This window comes from Giraffa tippelskirchi, chromosome 12, assembly GCF_054371585.1.
Source record: "Giraffa tippelskirchi isolate mGirTip1 chromosome 12, T2T-mGirTip1v1.2.pri, whole genome shotgun sequence".
NCBI lineage: Eukaryota > Metazoa > Chordata > Mammalia > Artiodactyla > Giraffidae > Giraffa > Giraffa tippelskirchi.
In genome coordinates, this window is record NC_137286.1 from 143,909,966 (window position 1) to 143,926,338 (window position 16,373).

Sequence of the window (16,373 nt, forward strand, 5' to 3'; positions counted from 1 at the left end):
ATCACCATCTGCAGTGATTGCACCATCTGCAGTGCAATTTCCATACTAGGAGATCTTAAATTGGGATAAATATGAAGGTACATCCATGAGAAACGCTGGGCTGGAAGAAACACAAGCTGGAATCAAGATTGCCAGGAGAAATATCAATAACCTCAGATATGCAGATGACACCACCCTTATGGCAGAAAGTGAAGAAGAACTAAAGAGGCTCTTGATGAAAGTGAAAGAGGAGAGTGAAAAAGTTGGCTTAAAGCTCAATGTTCAGAAAACTAAGATCATGGCATCTGGTCCCATCACTTCATGGGAAATAGATGGGGAAACAGTGGAAACAGTGTCAGACTTTATTTTTCTGGGCTCCAAAATCACTGCTGATGGTGATTGCAGCCATGAAATTAAAAGACGCTTACTCCTTGGAAGGAAGGTTATGGCCAACCTAGATAGCATATTTAAAAGCAGAGACATTACTTTGCCAACAAAAGTCTGTCTAGTCAAGGCTATGGTTTTTCCAGTGGTCATATATGGATGTGAGAGTTGGACGGTGAAGAAAGCTGAGTGCCGCAGAATTGATGCTTTTGAACTGTGGTATTGGAGAAGACTCTTGAGAGTCCCTTGGACTGCAAGGAGATCCAATCAATCCATCCTAAAAGAGATCAATCCTGAGTGTTCATTGGAAGGTCCGATGTTGAAGCTGAAGCTCCAATACTTTGGGCACCTCATGCGAAGGGTTGACTCCTTGGAAAAGACCCTAATGCTGGGTAGGATTGGGGGCAGGAGGATAAGGGGACAACAGAGAATGAGATGGTTGGATGGCATCACCGACTCGATGGACATGGGTTTGGGTAGACTCCGGGAGTTGGTGATGGACAGAGAGGCCTGGTGTGCTGCAATTCATGGGGTCACAAAGAGTCAGACATGACTGAGTGACTGAAATGAACTGAACATCCTTAACACCGTGGAGATTCATCTTATAATGAGGCTATGGAAAGACACTCAAAGCTCCCGGAATGGCATACTGGAGACCTCTCCAAGTACGCCATTATTTTATCATCCTCTCCAAGATCCATTATTTCCTAACTCCTATACCTAAAAAAAAAGAAAGATACATAAATACAGTGATAGGTAGAGGTAGACAATCGATTAGATACAGATTGATAGGCAGCTTTAAATATTTGAAATGACTGAAAGATAATATTTGGACAGGCATTTACTATCAATAAACAGTATTGTTTAATGATCAAGTCAGTGAAAAACCTGAAGCCATTTTTATTTACAGCCCCAGACCTAGACAGTAGCACTAGCCTATTCATATGAATTAATGCCTAGTAGAGTAGAAAATCCTGAGAGAGAAGTGATATTCTACTTTATTTTCCTGACTATTCTATTAACTTGCTTTGAGACTTGGACAAATAATTTTAATTATTTTGTAGCTTATCCAAAATTTTTTTTCACTTCTTGCTAAAGTGGGAATATTTTTCATTCTTACCTCAAAGAAAGGCTTAGAATATATGTGAAAAATATATAAAATGTACTGATCTTTACATTAGAAAACTTACCCAGATCCACTATGATTTCTAAATAGAAGATTTCTATTTCTAAACAGATTTCTAAATAGAAGAAAAAACGAAGACATTTATATGCATCCAGTAGGTTATGCTGTATATTTGCTTTAAAGACAAGAATATCTGAATGAAGAAATATCTGAATGAAGAAATGGTCAAACTAAATATTTATAATTATTAATTTACTGTATCAAAGATTAATATTTGAGCTACTTCTTTGTTTTTTATCAAAAGCTGTCAAAAGTTAATATTTCATAAGTTAGTTGTCTTGTTTCATTCAGTTGGGTAAACAAAACAGTAGGAAATATAATTGGTCTAACAAGTATTGCATTAAAAATTCTGCCATTTTGTAAGAAGCAAGTACATTTTAGTTGTACAGTATAAAATTTAGAGGGATTTTATGAGAACTTAAATGTAAGCATTATTTGTGGAGATTATAAAAATTTTAGGGAAATTTTATTTACTTCTTCATTCTCCAAAACATGAAAAAAAAATTCATTCACTGGTTAAAATACAAGATGTGTCATAGAATATTTGTTTATTAAATATTTGCTTGCAAGTTTAGAAAATGTATCTTGTAGGTGTTACATGCATTGTTATTAAGGAAGCACTGTAATTGCTGAGAGCTGCAATACTTTATTAAATTGAGCTGATAAGTTAATGGGTTTTACGTAAGTTATACAGTCTTAATTTGCTGCTTATAAGTAGCACTTAATGGGCCTTCTACCTTGCAGAAGGAAACGGCAACCCACTCTAGTATTCTTGCCTGGAAAATCCCATGAACAGGTTCTCCAGGCCAGCTACAGTGATGAGCCTGGCAGGCTACAGTCCATGGGTCACAAACAGTCAGACCCCACTGAGAGACTGAGCACGCATGCACCTAATACTTGACCAGTCCATGCCCTTTATTGCAGTAAATGCATTGAATTCTTAGAAAGTGTTGCCTAGTTGGTCTGTAAATTAAAAAATCTTGATACAGTCTGGTGGAGAAACAATGTACTAGTAAAAGCAAATGTTAATTAACAAAGACAAACATGAATTCTGCAACAAATCCTTTGAACTTTGCGGTTTAGCAAATCAAAATTTGTGGAAAACCATAGAATCGTATATTGCAATATTCAGCTACTAACCATAAAATGCTATCTGCAGGAATGTAATTTCTGCAAATTGGGGACTTCATTGTGAAATTTATAAAGAAAAACACTATTTGCTTTTACTGAAATGCTTGCCCCTTATCTTATGTGGGGAACATTTCACATTGTCCTTCCATTTTATCTGAATATTTTGCCAGAGCATCTTATACAACCATAGTTTTCAAAAGAGTTTTGTAGTTCTGCACAATCCCTAGTAACTTTTTTTCTCTTTCACGTTTTTCTCTGGCGTCAATTTTTAAGCCTAGTCTTCCTTTATTTTTAGCCCACACCTCACCCACCATGCCATCTGGAAATATTATTAGATGAGTAACAATTGCGTTTCTGCTGAAAGACTAAGGATTATCTGAAATATTATTTGATGATGTATCATCCTACAGGATGTAATACTAAAACTGTCACATACTATATCAAACCAGCACCAACTATCATGTAACACCTGCAGAGGCCCCACCATCAAGTTCTGATCACTGTCAACAAGAGGTTAGCAGTTGAAAAAGAGAGTCAAATTTGAGGAATAATGGCATCTGACATGTCTCCACAGCTGGCAAAGACATGGAACAGATGAAAAGGTAGCACATCATATAACTTTCATTTCTCTGAAAGGCACACACTCTACTGTGGGACATTTCAGCAACTGCTTATGACTTCTGTTTGAGTCTCCTTTTTCTCCTAAAATGCAATTAAATGAGGGAAGGCTGTGCTATATTTTACATAAATATTGATGTCAAATCAATGCAGTCCTAACTATTCAAACTCAACCGAAAATTTCCTTCTTGGACAAAAAGCCATTAGTTGTAGTACATGGCCTGAGGTTCCAAGTTTGGGAATGAAATCTCCATCCAAAGAAAAAAAATTTCATTTTAGTCTCCCAACCTCCCTGTCTTCTCTTTCTTTGTACTTCCAGCATAAGCTGTTTTTGCTTAAGTGGGAACTAAATTAAAAAAACAAAAGAAAACCATTTTGTTTCAGCAAGAAAACTGGAGAAATCTTGCTTGCTGGATGCCACCCCCTGGTTTCTAATCATGCTTCTTTTAATGATCCTGTTTGGTGTTGTTTTAGGTGTTTGACTTTTGCACGCCTATGGACTGTAGCCCTCGGGGCTCCTCTGTCCATGGGATTCCCAGGTGAGAATACTGGAGTGGGTTGCCATTCCCTTCTCCAGGCGATCCTCTGACCCAGGAATTGAACTGGGGTCTCCTGCATTAGCAAGCAGATTCTTTATAACTGAGCCACCAGGGAAGCCTTAATGATCAAGGACCCTCCCTTTTCACTGTGCACTCAAGTCCCACCCTGGTGGGACAGATGAGTCTCATCTTTCATAAGATCATTCATCCCTTTGTTTCCTTGTTGTCATAGAGAAGGAAAACAGAACGAACTGATGCAAAGCTGATACCTTGAACCTCATTTCCCAAGAAAGTCCTGAGGTAATATCCATGTCATATTCACATAGACCTGCAAGGCAAGGTTTCACATCTGAACTGATGTTACAGTTGACCAAGTATTGGTTAGAGGATACATCTCTGACCAGTTTTTTATTTTTGTAATTTTCTTCCCAATAGATGGGCTTTCTGGAAATGCATTCTCTTTGGTTCTACAAATTTGAAACACTGATAGTTTAAAAGTTTTGGTGGAGAGAATGTTAGGTAGAATCTATTAGCTAAAATAGCTTCTAAATTATCAAAGCCATTCAGGTTTCTATGTTGAATAAGAAATCTTAAGGAAATCAAGGGACTCACGTTCTATGTGTTAAACCTTTGATGATGGACTTCCCATGACCTGGAATTTGATTCATTACAACACAGAGTAGCTGAACAACATTGTGTGAATATTGAGCTTAATCTCTTAGCCAAGTTTGTTATTATTTTGTAGTGCTTAATGAACATAAAGACATATACTAAGCATAAGTACAATTAGGGGGAAAAATGATTGTTGCCAAAGCATTCTGGAAAATGAGTTGCAAATTTAATACTTGAGCAGACTTTAAAGCGAAAGTGAAAGTCACTCAGTCATGTCCAAAATGTCCAACTCTTTTCGACCCCATAAATTATACAGTCCCTGGAATTCTCCAGGCCAGAATACTAGAGTAGGTAGCTGTTTCCTTCTCCAGGAAATCTTCCCAACTCAGGGATTGAACTCAGGTCTCCCACATTGCAGGTGGATTCTTTACCAGCTGAGCCACAAGGGAAGCCCAAGAGTATTGGAGTGGGTAGCCTAACCCTTCTCCAGCAGATCTTCCCCACCCAGAAATCGAACTGGGGTCTCCTGTATTGCTGATATTCTCTACCAGCTGAGCTACCAGGGAAGCCCAAGCAGACTTTATGCCTACAGCAATAACCTACACCGAATAGGCGTGCAATAAGGTTTGGCAGGCTGTATTCATAGAGTAAGACAATAGCTTCAATATTTTAAACATGGTTTATATCAAAGCTTAAGATGTAAAGTTGAATGTTAGGAAGCACTGGTTAAGGTTCTAAATATGCTATTAATGTAGGTCATTGTTTTTTGCAAGTCATTTTATGATTTTTTTTTTTTAAAAGCCAGACTTCTACCTCAAAGAAGTGCTTAAAACTGTGAGAGCGTTTATGACAAAAGCTTTGATCTCCATGTACATCCAGTAAATACAAAACATTCATGTGTTTAAGGATGTGCATACCTGCACACATTATGACTTTAACAAATGGTTTAAACTGCATATTGAAAGTTATTGATTCGGTAAAGCTCCTAACACATTTCTCCTCGTTAGTTTCCAACACCAACCCCTTGAGCTTCCAAGTTTGATGATTTTGCATATTGCAAGGGGCTGTGCATGCAAAATTTGACTCTATTTCACAGACATATTGTTTTGTGTTTCAGATGATGAATGTACAATGCAAATAGCTATAAAAATGGATGAAAGCACCCAGCCACTTTGATATAAGTGCTGTTATAGACGAGCTTTGCATATGAGAACTGAAATTACATTGGCTATACAATGGGAACCATATTATAGCATTGAAAACATTTTAGTAATTTTTTGAACTCCAACATAGCTAGGTATTTTTCACAGGTATAGAATAAAGTTTTGAGGACATATTCTAGGATATCTTTTTGCTTCTTTCAGATATGTTTGACCTATTGCTGGAATTGGCTCTTGGGTAATTTGTTACACAATATTATAGCTTTTTTGCCTTTTTATATAGTTCATGGGGTTCTTACAGCTAGTATACCAGAGTGGTTTGCCATTCCCTCCTCCAGTGGATCATGTTTTGTCAGAAATCTCCACTATGACCCATCCATCTTGGGTAGCCATACATGGCATAGCAAATAGCTTCATGGTTATGCAAGCCCCTCCACAACAACAAGGCAGTGATTCAAGAAGGAGTGATGGTGAGGAACAAGGAAGCCTGGCTTGCTGCAGTCCATTCTTCTCCAGTTGAGAAGAATCTGACACAACTTGGCGACTAAACAACAACAGCATTATAGCTTTGGACCAACAGGTAGACTTGGGTGGATCTTGTTAGACTAAAAAAAATGGACTTGCTATTTATATACTTTCCCATATTAGTTTAATAACAAGACCCCCTTAACTATTTAGATCTGAGAAATAAAACATTGGCAATATAGATCAAGTATACTATATACGAACCAGTCAATGTTTGTCTATGAGGAAATGCAGCTTTATTGAGTCAAAGCTGTGAAGAATGGGAAAGAAACTAACAGATCATAAGTGTGTTATTTTCAAATTGTGCTGGATGAAGCCTTTGACTTTCACAGCAAGTATCAAGGGCCTCCATGGAGCAGAGCATGAAAGGACATTCACAAAGTTTGCCAAACAGGGTCACGATCCTTTTATTGTATACTCGGGCCCTGCGCAAACTTTTACTGAAACAAAGACAAAAAAATTTCAAAGGCGACCTCAGTGCTTATAACAATGTAAAAACTGATTTAAACCCAAGTTCTTCTTTTAGAGATGAAAATTCAGTGTTTTACACTGAAGAACAATTATTTGATCTTTGCTAAATTGAGCTTGTTTATCATAATTTCCATTTCAAATATCCTGTATAGCTTTGATAGTTTTGAACCTACGTGGATTTAGATGTTAATGTTCGTACATGTATATTATGACACATCAATCTGCTAAGTTATACATCTCTCTGGTTGTTAGGAAGCAGAATGCAACCATTTAGATGCTCTATTTTTTGAGATGCAAATTTATTTTATTCATTTCTTTCATTGGCTGACTTCTGCAGAGGGTCTTCCCTTTGTCAGATGCTTAGAGTTTAACTACAAACTGGGAAAACTGACAGATAAATACGTAATAACTCTGTCATTTTAAGGATCATGATAGAGGTGTTCAAAAACCTATGTGAAGAAACAAAGGAAGAAGAACCTAGAGACAAGTTGGAGTGGGAGGAAGTGTATGAAAATCTTTGCCTAGAAACATACATTTGAGCTGAGTCAGAAATTCTCTCTAAAGAGATATCGGTTGGAAATGTAGAGGGGGAGGGCTCAAGGATTGGAAACGAAGGACATGTTATTTGTTAATGTCCTTTGGTGGAGAGAGTCCAAGCTGGAGCATGAAGAGAAGGCAGGTATGAGTTAGGGAGTGCAGGCTGGAGTTCCCCCTCCTTGAGGAATGAAAGCTTTCTATGGTGTTAGTTCCATGTTGTTTTTTATTTTGTTTATTTATTTTTTGATTGGACTATAATTGTTTTACAATATTGGTTTCTGCTGTACAATAGCATGAATCAGCTCTAGGTAACAAACATCCCCTCCCTCTTGGACTTCCCTCCCTCCCCATCTCACGCCTCTAGATCATCACAGAGCACCCAGTAGAGCTCCCTGAGTTTCATAGCAGGTTCCCACCAGCTATCTGTTTAACACATGGTAGTGTACATATGCTAATCCTAATCTCCCAATTCAATCCACTACTCTTTGCCACCCTACTCCACCTCCTGTGTCCACACATCTGTTCTTTACGTCTGCATCTCTATTCCTGACCTGCAAATAAGTTCGAATGTATATTTTTCTACATTCCACATGCATGCATTAATATATGATGCTTGTTTTCTCTTTCTGACTTACTTCACACTGCGTGATAGACTCTAGGTCCATTTACATTTTTCTTTTCCTGTTTCTATTTGACTTGACTTGCATGTTCAGTTCAGTTCAGTCATTCAGTCATGTCTGACTCTTTGCTACCCCATGGACTGCAGCACGCCAGGCCTCCCTCCCCATCGTCAACAATTGGAGTTTACCCAAATTCATGTTCATTGAGTCAGTGATGCCATCCAACCATCTCATCCTCTGTCATCCCCTTCTCCTCCTGCCTTCAAGGTCCGGAATTCTAGAATGAGGGAGCTGTAGATTTTGCAACAGAATACTCCTAGAGATAGGTGACCAAACCTTAGAGTTTATGTTTGCTTAATATTGCACCATGTGTCATATGCAGCACTATAGTATGAATATATTTCATATTGTTGTTTTTCGATTGATAGGTGTGTCTGACTCTTTGGAACACTATGGACTGCAGCACACCAGGCTTCCCTGAACGTCACCCTCTTCCACAGTTTGCTCCAACTCATGTCCACTGAGTCAGTGATGGTATGCAAACATCTCATCCTCTGTCACTCGCTTCTCCTCCTGCCCTCAATCGTTCCCAGCATTGCTAGCGAGGGTAAGTTATATACATTTTTTTAATGACAAGAAAATGTGCCAGCTCTTAAAAAGAGCGGCCAAGTCCACCTTGAAGGAGGCACTGGTCAGGGGTGGGTCTTGACTGATTATCTGTGGTAAAGACTGCCACTAGTGAACACAAGCATCCGGATCACAGAATACAGGCTGGCGGGTCAGAGGAATCAGGCAGGACACAGCTGCCTTGCAGAAAAGAAGAAAACAAAGAAGCCAAGTGTCATGAAAAGCCTATTTCTTTATTCAGACGATTGACAAGCCAAAGAAACAGAAAGCTTACTGTGATGGGCTCAGAGTTTCACGTGTCAGGTAACACTCTTCGGTTAACATTCTCTTGAGTAGGTATATGAACTGCAGCAGGAGAAATCACCCATCCAAGGGCATGGTATCTTGAGGCATTAAGATGAATTACCAAGCATTTCCTCGCATAGCCCAGCTTGTCCTTTCTGCTACCTCTCCCTAATCTCTTCCTGCTTACAGATATTTGTTTTCCCTTTCTTGGCTTATTTCTGCTTAGCTTGTCACAGATCCCACTTGAAGGGTGGCATTTCCCCTTCTCTCATCTTGTTCTTTTTTCTCTTGCATTACATACTGGTTGAGCATCCATCTGCTGAGTTTTGTTACCACTCTTGCTCAACCTCATCTGTGTTTCAGAAGCTTCAGACTTGCTATGTCTCAGGATCACTGATGACAAGAAAATGAAAAAAAAAAAAAATTAGAGAAGCTATAGAAGGGACTGACCATAGACGTATCTGCCTGTTTCTGAGCTGGGTTCAAAATGTACCCGTAATAAAACAGGGCCAACCAACTGAGGTCTTGCTGGTGGTTAACTGGACAAGGCTTTTCTATTTAGATGCATTTGCAGATACTTTAAAGCTGGCTTTCATACTGTGAATTGTTATTGTTGTTGTTCAGTCCCTGTTGTGTCCAATTCCTGGTGACTGCCTGAACTACAGCACACCAAGCTTCCCTATCCTTCACTGTCTCCAGGAGTTAGTTCAGATTCATGTCCATGGAGTCAGTGACGCTGTCGAGCCATCTCCAGTGACTGTACCTGTGAAATTAACATAACTATAAATATATTGTATTTTGACATTGTTTCAGCTGTTGCTCAATGCTTATTAATTTGACGTTTTTTCATAAGTCAATTTATTCCATGACACATCTAAATAGAAGTGAAAGGATTCTACCCTGTACCACACCTAGATAACTGAGTTTCCCATAAAACTAACCCAGCGGCATTTTCTTTGACAGGTTTGGACTTGTTTGGGGCCTGTCACCTTTTTCTTCTTCTTTTTTTTTATGTTTTGGAATGGAAATAGCTATTCTATATCTGTCCTGCCATAGTTATTTTGGAAACACATGATTTGTCTGGTCTTACAAGCCCCTAGTTGCAGGAGACTTGGGTGCAATTTCTGGGTTGGGAAGATCCCCTGGAGAAGGAAATGGAAATGCACTCCAGAATTCCTGCCTGGAAATTCCACAGACAAAGAAGCCTTATGGGCTATCGTCCATGGGGTTGAAAAGAGTGGGACATGACTGAGCACAGAAGCAAGGACTGAGCTTCAGAGCTGATGTCAGAGTAAGTTAAGACTTTGTCGATGTTGGGATGGAATTCATGTATTCTGCACATAAGGTGAACGTGAAATTTGAAGGGCCAAATGTGGGATACTTTCAACTGAATTGTCTTCCCTCAAAATTCATGTTGAAGCCCCAAGCCCCAGTGTGACTTTATGTTAAGATAAGGCCTGTGAGGTTTTAAAGGTTAAATAAGATCACAAGGTTGGGGCCCTAGTCTAATAGTGCTGGTGCCCTTATCGAAAGAGGAAGAGACACCAGATCCTCTCTCTTCTGTGTCACATGATGACACAGGGAGAAAGTGGCTGTCTGCAAGTCAGGAAGGGAGTTCTCATGGAAATGAGTTAGCCAGCACCTCCTTCTTGGCTTTCCATCCTCCAGAACCAAGAGAATTAACTTTCTGGTGTTGAAGCCACCTAGTCTGCCATAGATATTTTGCTATGGCAGCCTGAGCTGTTTAATAGGATGATCAACACCTTTGTATACCCTATACCCTTTGATGTTCATGGAGATAGTGGTAAAGAAACTGCCTGCCAATGCAGGAGACAGAAGAGATGCGGGTTCAACCCCTGGATCAGGAAGATCCCCTGGAGGGAGGCATGGCAACCCACTCCAGTATTCTTGCCTGGAGAATCCCATAGACAGAGAAGCCTGGCGGGCTCCAGTCCGAAGGGTTGCAAAGAGCTGGACAGGGCTGCAGTGAGTTAGCAAATAGATACATTTTTATTCTCCCTTTTATTCTTACCTATAAAGACAGGTGAAAGGGAAAGAAAAGTGAGGCTAACATTTCTAAGTTTAGCCGAGACTTCTCACTACTCAGTGTGAAACCCGCGTATTTTACTGATACAAAGCCAGGTCCAAATGGAATGTCAAATTTTTCTGCCTAATAAAATGCAGGGAATGCAGTTTCTTGGAAGGATTTAAAGGAAAATAACCTAGGAGAATATAAAGCTGAGAGATTTGTGTGGGGGGGAGGGGTTGGAATTGGGAGAGTAGAGATGGGGTTCAAATAACACTACATGTTGCAGTCTAGAATCTGCAAAGAAATGTCACAGCTGAAAAATTTCCTGAGGCTTTAAATAAAGGACTTGCAATAAAGAAGTATACGATATACAGGTTTGGATTGCTTGTGTTGTTTTTATTTTAACCTGAAATCACCTTTAAAACTTTATGAGTGATCTTTAGAGAAACCAAGGAATGTGAAAAAAAGTTCGATCCCTGGGTTGGGAAGATCGCCAGGAGAAGGGAATGGCTACCCACTCTAGTAGTCTTGCTTGGGAAATCCTATGAATAGAAGAAACTGGTAGCCTACAGTCCATGGGGTGGCAAAGAGTCGTACACGACTGAGCAATGAACACTTTCGCTTTAGAAAAACCAAGGAATACGGACCATTTTTTGTAAATTACCACAAAGCAGAAAATTGAGAATATACTTGTCTATCTCCTAAGTTCCACACATTTTCATGAAGATACAGATTATAGTTTAGCGGAATTGAAACCAAGTAGGACCTTCTTTCCTTGTAAGAAAAACTATGACAACACTAGCCAATGTGTTAAAAAGCAGAGACATCATTTTGCTGGCAAAGGTCCATATAATCCAAGATATGGGTTTTCCAGTAGTCATGTATGGATGTGAGAGTTAGACCATAAAGAAGACTGAGGGCTGAATAACTGATGCTTTCAAACTGTGGTGCTGGGGTAGACTCTTGAGAGTCCTTTGGACAGCAAGGGGATCAAACCAGTCAATTCTAAAGGAAATTAACCTTGAATACTCATTCATTGGAAGGACATGCTAAAGCTCAAATATTTGGCCACCAGATGTGAAAAGCTGATTCATTAGAAAAGTCCCTGACACTGAGAAAGACTGAGGGAAGAAGGGAGTGACAGAGGATGAGTTGGTTGGATGGCATCGCTGACTCAATGGACATGACTTTGAGCAAACTCGGGGAGATAGTGAAGGACAGCGAAGCCTGGCGTGCCGCAGTCCATGGTGAGGCAAAAAGTTGGACACTATAGAGCAACTGAAGGACAACAGCAGGACCTGGGGGCTCCTGGGCACAAAAGCCTTTTCTTGTCTTCTTCCCTGAGTTCAAACAGTTGCTAATCAGGGAAGGGAGGAAATGCAGAGATGAGGGAGGAATCTTCAGAAAACAATAGGGCAGCCTTGGAACAGATTCCTGGTTCCTCCTCAAGGGATACACATAATAATATCTTTGAGCTGTTTTGCAGATACTAAAATCCTCACCATGTGGGAGAAGATAAGAGTAAGCTGTCCACCTGCACAGGGACCACAAACAGGTCAGAACCAGGTGGATGATGCTGACTCCCACTTACCTCACCACTGACCAATCAGAGGAATATCCATGAATTGATCATGCCTTCTTTTAACTACTATTAAATTCCTTACTACTCTCTCCAAGTTGAAACACACAGTTCTGAGGGCATTAGCTGATGGCTCCCTTTGCCTGGCAAAACAATTCTTTTCTATGTCACCCAAAACTGTGTCTCTGAGATTTAATTTGGTGTTGATGTATAGAGACTGGATTTAGCTTTAGAATCTAAACATTAGATCCAGGCCTGCTGGACCCACTGGGGTTGCATGAGTTTCCCTTCTTGTTGTTCAGCTGCAAATTCCTGTCGACTCTTTGTGACTATACTCTTTGGGCTATAGCATACCAGCTTTTCAAGTTCTTCACTATCTCCCAGAGTTTACTCAAATTCAAGGCCATTGAGTCAGTGATGCCATCCAACCACCTCATCCTCTGTTGTCCCCTTCTCCTACCGCCTTCAATCTTTCCCAGCATCAGGATCTTTTCAAATGAGTCAGTTCTTCGCTTCAGATGGCCAAACCGTTGGAGTTTCAGCTTCATTATCAGTCCTTCCAATGAATAGTCAGGACTGATTTCCTTTAGGACGGACTGGTTTGATCTCCTTGCAGTTCAAGGGACTCTCAAGAATCTTCTCCAACACCACAGTTCAAAAGCATCAATTCTTTAGCCCTCAGTCTTCTTTATGGTCCAACTCTTACATCCATACATGACTACTGGAAAGACCATAGCTTTTGACTATTTGGACCTTTGGTGGCAAAGTGATGTCTCTGTTTTTTAATATGCTATCTAGGTTTGTCATATTGTTTATTACAAGGAACAAGCATCTTTTAATTTCATAGCTGAGTTTTCTAGGCTAACCAAGCAAAGTGCACTGTTGGATGACTTAAACATCAAAGATTTACTTTCTCACAGTTCTAGAGCCTGGAAGTCCATGATCAAGGTGTAGGCAAGGTTGGCTCCTTTGAATGGTGCTGAGAGCATTCTAGCCTTTCTCCTTGGAATATGGATGGCTGCCTTCTCCCATTACTTCCCATCACCTTCCCTCTGTGTATGCTGTGTCTAAATTCCCTCTTCTAAAAAGATACCAATTATATTTGATTAAGGTCCATTGAATGAATTCATTTTAACTTAATTACTGCTTTAATGATGTTATTTTCACCTATGGAAACAAATTTACGTACTGGAGGTTATGACCAATATATGAATTTAAGAGTTCACAAATCTGCCTGTAACAGGGATTTATAGCAATCTTGAGATTTTTGTTATACTTTCTATAGGGCTTCCCTGATAGCTCAGTTGGTAAAGAATCACCTGCAATGCAGGAGACCCCAGTTCGATTCCTGGGTCGGGAAGATCTGCTGGAGAAGGGATAGGCTACCCACTCCAGTATTCTTGGGCTTCCCTTGTGGCTCAGCTGGTAAAGAATCTGCCTGCAATGTGGGAGATCTGGGTTTGATCCCTGGGTTGGGAAGATTCCCTGGAGAAGGGAAAGACTACTACCCACTCCAGTATCCTGGCCTGGGGAATTTCATGGATTGTATAGTCCATGGGGTCACAAAGAGTCAGATATGACTGAGTGACTTTTTATTATTATTTTTTTATCTATAGAAGGTAATATAGGAATACTGAGTCAATGATTTTTATCTCAAAAGAAAAAGTAGCCTCAGCTTATATGTTATGGTTCATAACAAATCTAAAGATTAACAAAAAATATATTCCATGCTATTAAATAATTAATCTATGACTCACAGAGTTCCTGTGGCACATCTAAGACTGAAATCTAGGGGACTTCAAAGGTCATATCCTTTCAATTCATCATTCTGCCTCTTAGTCATATTCAAAAGAAATACATTTGGATATATTCATTTCTAGTGTATTACTGTAACATTTAAAAACATTATTAAAACTAATATAAACTCCAATTTCTTAACTAAAGTATTTGAGCCAAGAATAAAATATAATAAAAAGCAATTTTATCATGAGTAATTTGTACCAACTACTAGCTTTGATTTCATATAAAAAGAAAATGGAGTTTACCTAAAAAAGTAAAAAAAGAAGCATTCTATGAGGAGATACATGTCTTGAATTCTTATCCATGGTAGAAGTATAACATTTTGAGTGTATGTCCTAAGACAGATTTCAAAAATTACAGAGAAGAAATTTTCATATTATTTTCATTCTCATCTTAAGCACTGGCATTTATTATTCAAGATGCCATAATGAAACTTAGTCATGATAATGCTAAGACACCTGGGGCATTTTCAAAGCACATTTATATCCCTATTTATTACAACTGAGATGTTCGTTAGCAAAAGCATAAATAACAGAAACCCAAATATAAGCTATCAATAAAATTGTCATCTATAAAGGGACAAATGCATTCTAAATAGAGTAATATTAAGAATTTTTGATTCAAAGAATTGACATCTTGATCAATGATTCTTATACTGACTTACTGGGAAAGCTAGCTGCCCCACTGGCAAAATTTAAGTGGAGTAAAAAATAGTTTCTGTAGTCAATTAGGCTTGGGGAATGAATGGATCAAGTTAAAGAGGATTTCTTTACTGTAAAAGTTGTCAGAAGCCAAGTAAAGTGACACTTTTCAAGTCTCCAAAAGGGTTGCATACTATGTGCTCAGTCGCTTCAATTGTGTCCAACTCTTTGCAACCCCATGGATCATAGCCTTCCAGGCTCCTCTGTCCATGGGATTGTCCCGGCTATTGGAGTGGGTTGCTATGCCCTCCCCCAGGGGATCTTCTCGACCCAGGAATTGAAGCCATGGTCTCCTGAGTATCGTAAACTGCTTTTTAGTTCTTTGTGGCTGAGCCACTGGGGAAGCCCTACATAGTGTAGAACATGTCGTTAATGTATATGATTATGGAACAGATACTTGAGAGTCACCCTTGAAGGAAATAATTTTTATGAATGTACTTTTGAAAACATTATTCCAAATACACCATAGAATACTTTCAGATTCAATTTATTTCACTTAGCATTTATTGAGGATCTTTTGGGCTTCCCTGGTGGCTCAGATGGCAAAGCACTTGTCTGCAATGAAGGAGACCTGGGTTCGATCCCTGGGTTGGGAAGATCCCCTGGAAAAGGAAATGGCAGCCCACTCCACTCCATGGAGTGAATACACCCCATGTATTCTTGCCTGGAAAATCCCATGGATGGGGGAACCTGGTAGGCCACAGTCCATGGGGTCACAAAGAGTCGGACACGACTGAGCGACTCCACTTTCTTTCTTTCCATATTTAAAATATTGGGCTTAGTGTTTGAAGTTGTAGCTTGAAGATAGTGTGGAAGTATTATGCTTTCAAATAAATATAGGTTATCTCTAGTAGTTCATTTATTAAGGGGTTCACTTATTCCTTTATGTAACATTCATCAAGCAGAAATTATGTGCAATTAAACATGTTATATATTCTATATTCTTTATATAGACATTGAAAATTGTTGTTCTCAATGATCACCCTCACTGAAGTAAGAATTAGAATATATTGATAAAGCTATTGCTTGCATAGTTTTAGCATTAAATGTATGTTATTCTGTTATATTTCTATGATTCCCATACTAAAATAATCTAATGGAAATATTATTGTTTATCAAAATATAACTACATGTATTTATAAATATGCAAAATATTTATATATCATATAAGTGAAAATAGGCTGTATATGGGGATTATTTCACTCAAATATTTAAGCTGCGGTTAAGGTTAGATCATTTATCTCAAATATTTAATAATTCAGGGCATTAAATTTTCTAAATATTCTGGAGAAACCATAGCTCAGTCTAGAAGTTTCACTTTAGGATCATCAAATGAAATTCTGATAGGTAATCTGCTCTGAAAAATATTCTCAGGTCAGGCAATATTCAAATAACAAGTTGTGCACAGAATTTGGCTAAACAAATCATCAATTATTTTCCATTAGTTTGCGTCATTTGAAAGTCAGAAGTAGTTATGGATATTTATAAGGTTGTCATTTTTTAAAAATTTTTTAAAGATGCCATTTATATCTTGATATTGATGCAGTAAAGGGGTGATTCTAATTAGAGCTTTGTTCTAACTTGGTAAAT

General features: G+C 38.8%; 1 long non-coding RNA gene across 2 annotated transcripts in view; it reads left to right on the forward strand.

Moving 5' to 3' along the window:
- LOC145528899 (uncharacterized) overlaps positions 1 to 16,373 on the forward strand; it is a 53,800-nt gene that overhangs the window by 14,839 nt on the left and 22,588 nt on the right. The window contains exons 1-3 of one of the 2 annotated variants that reach the window (XR_014070776.1): positions 4,070 to 4,137; positions 4,868 to 5,073; positions 8,191 to 8,369. This is a non-coding gene — a long non-coding RNA (uncharacterized LOC145528899). Of the gene's footprint in view, positions 1 to 4,069; positions 4,138 to 4,867; positions 5,074 to 8,190; positions 8,370 to 16,373 lie in introns of those variants that run through there. The other variant, XR_014070778.1, reaches the window with a different exon arrangement.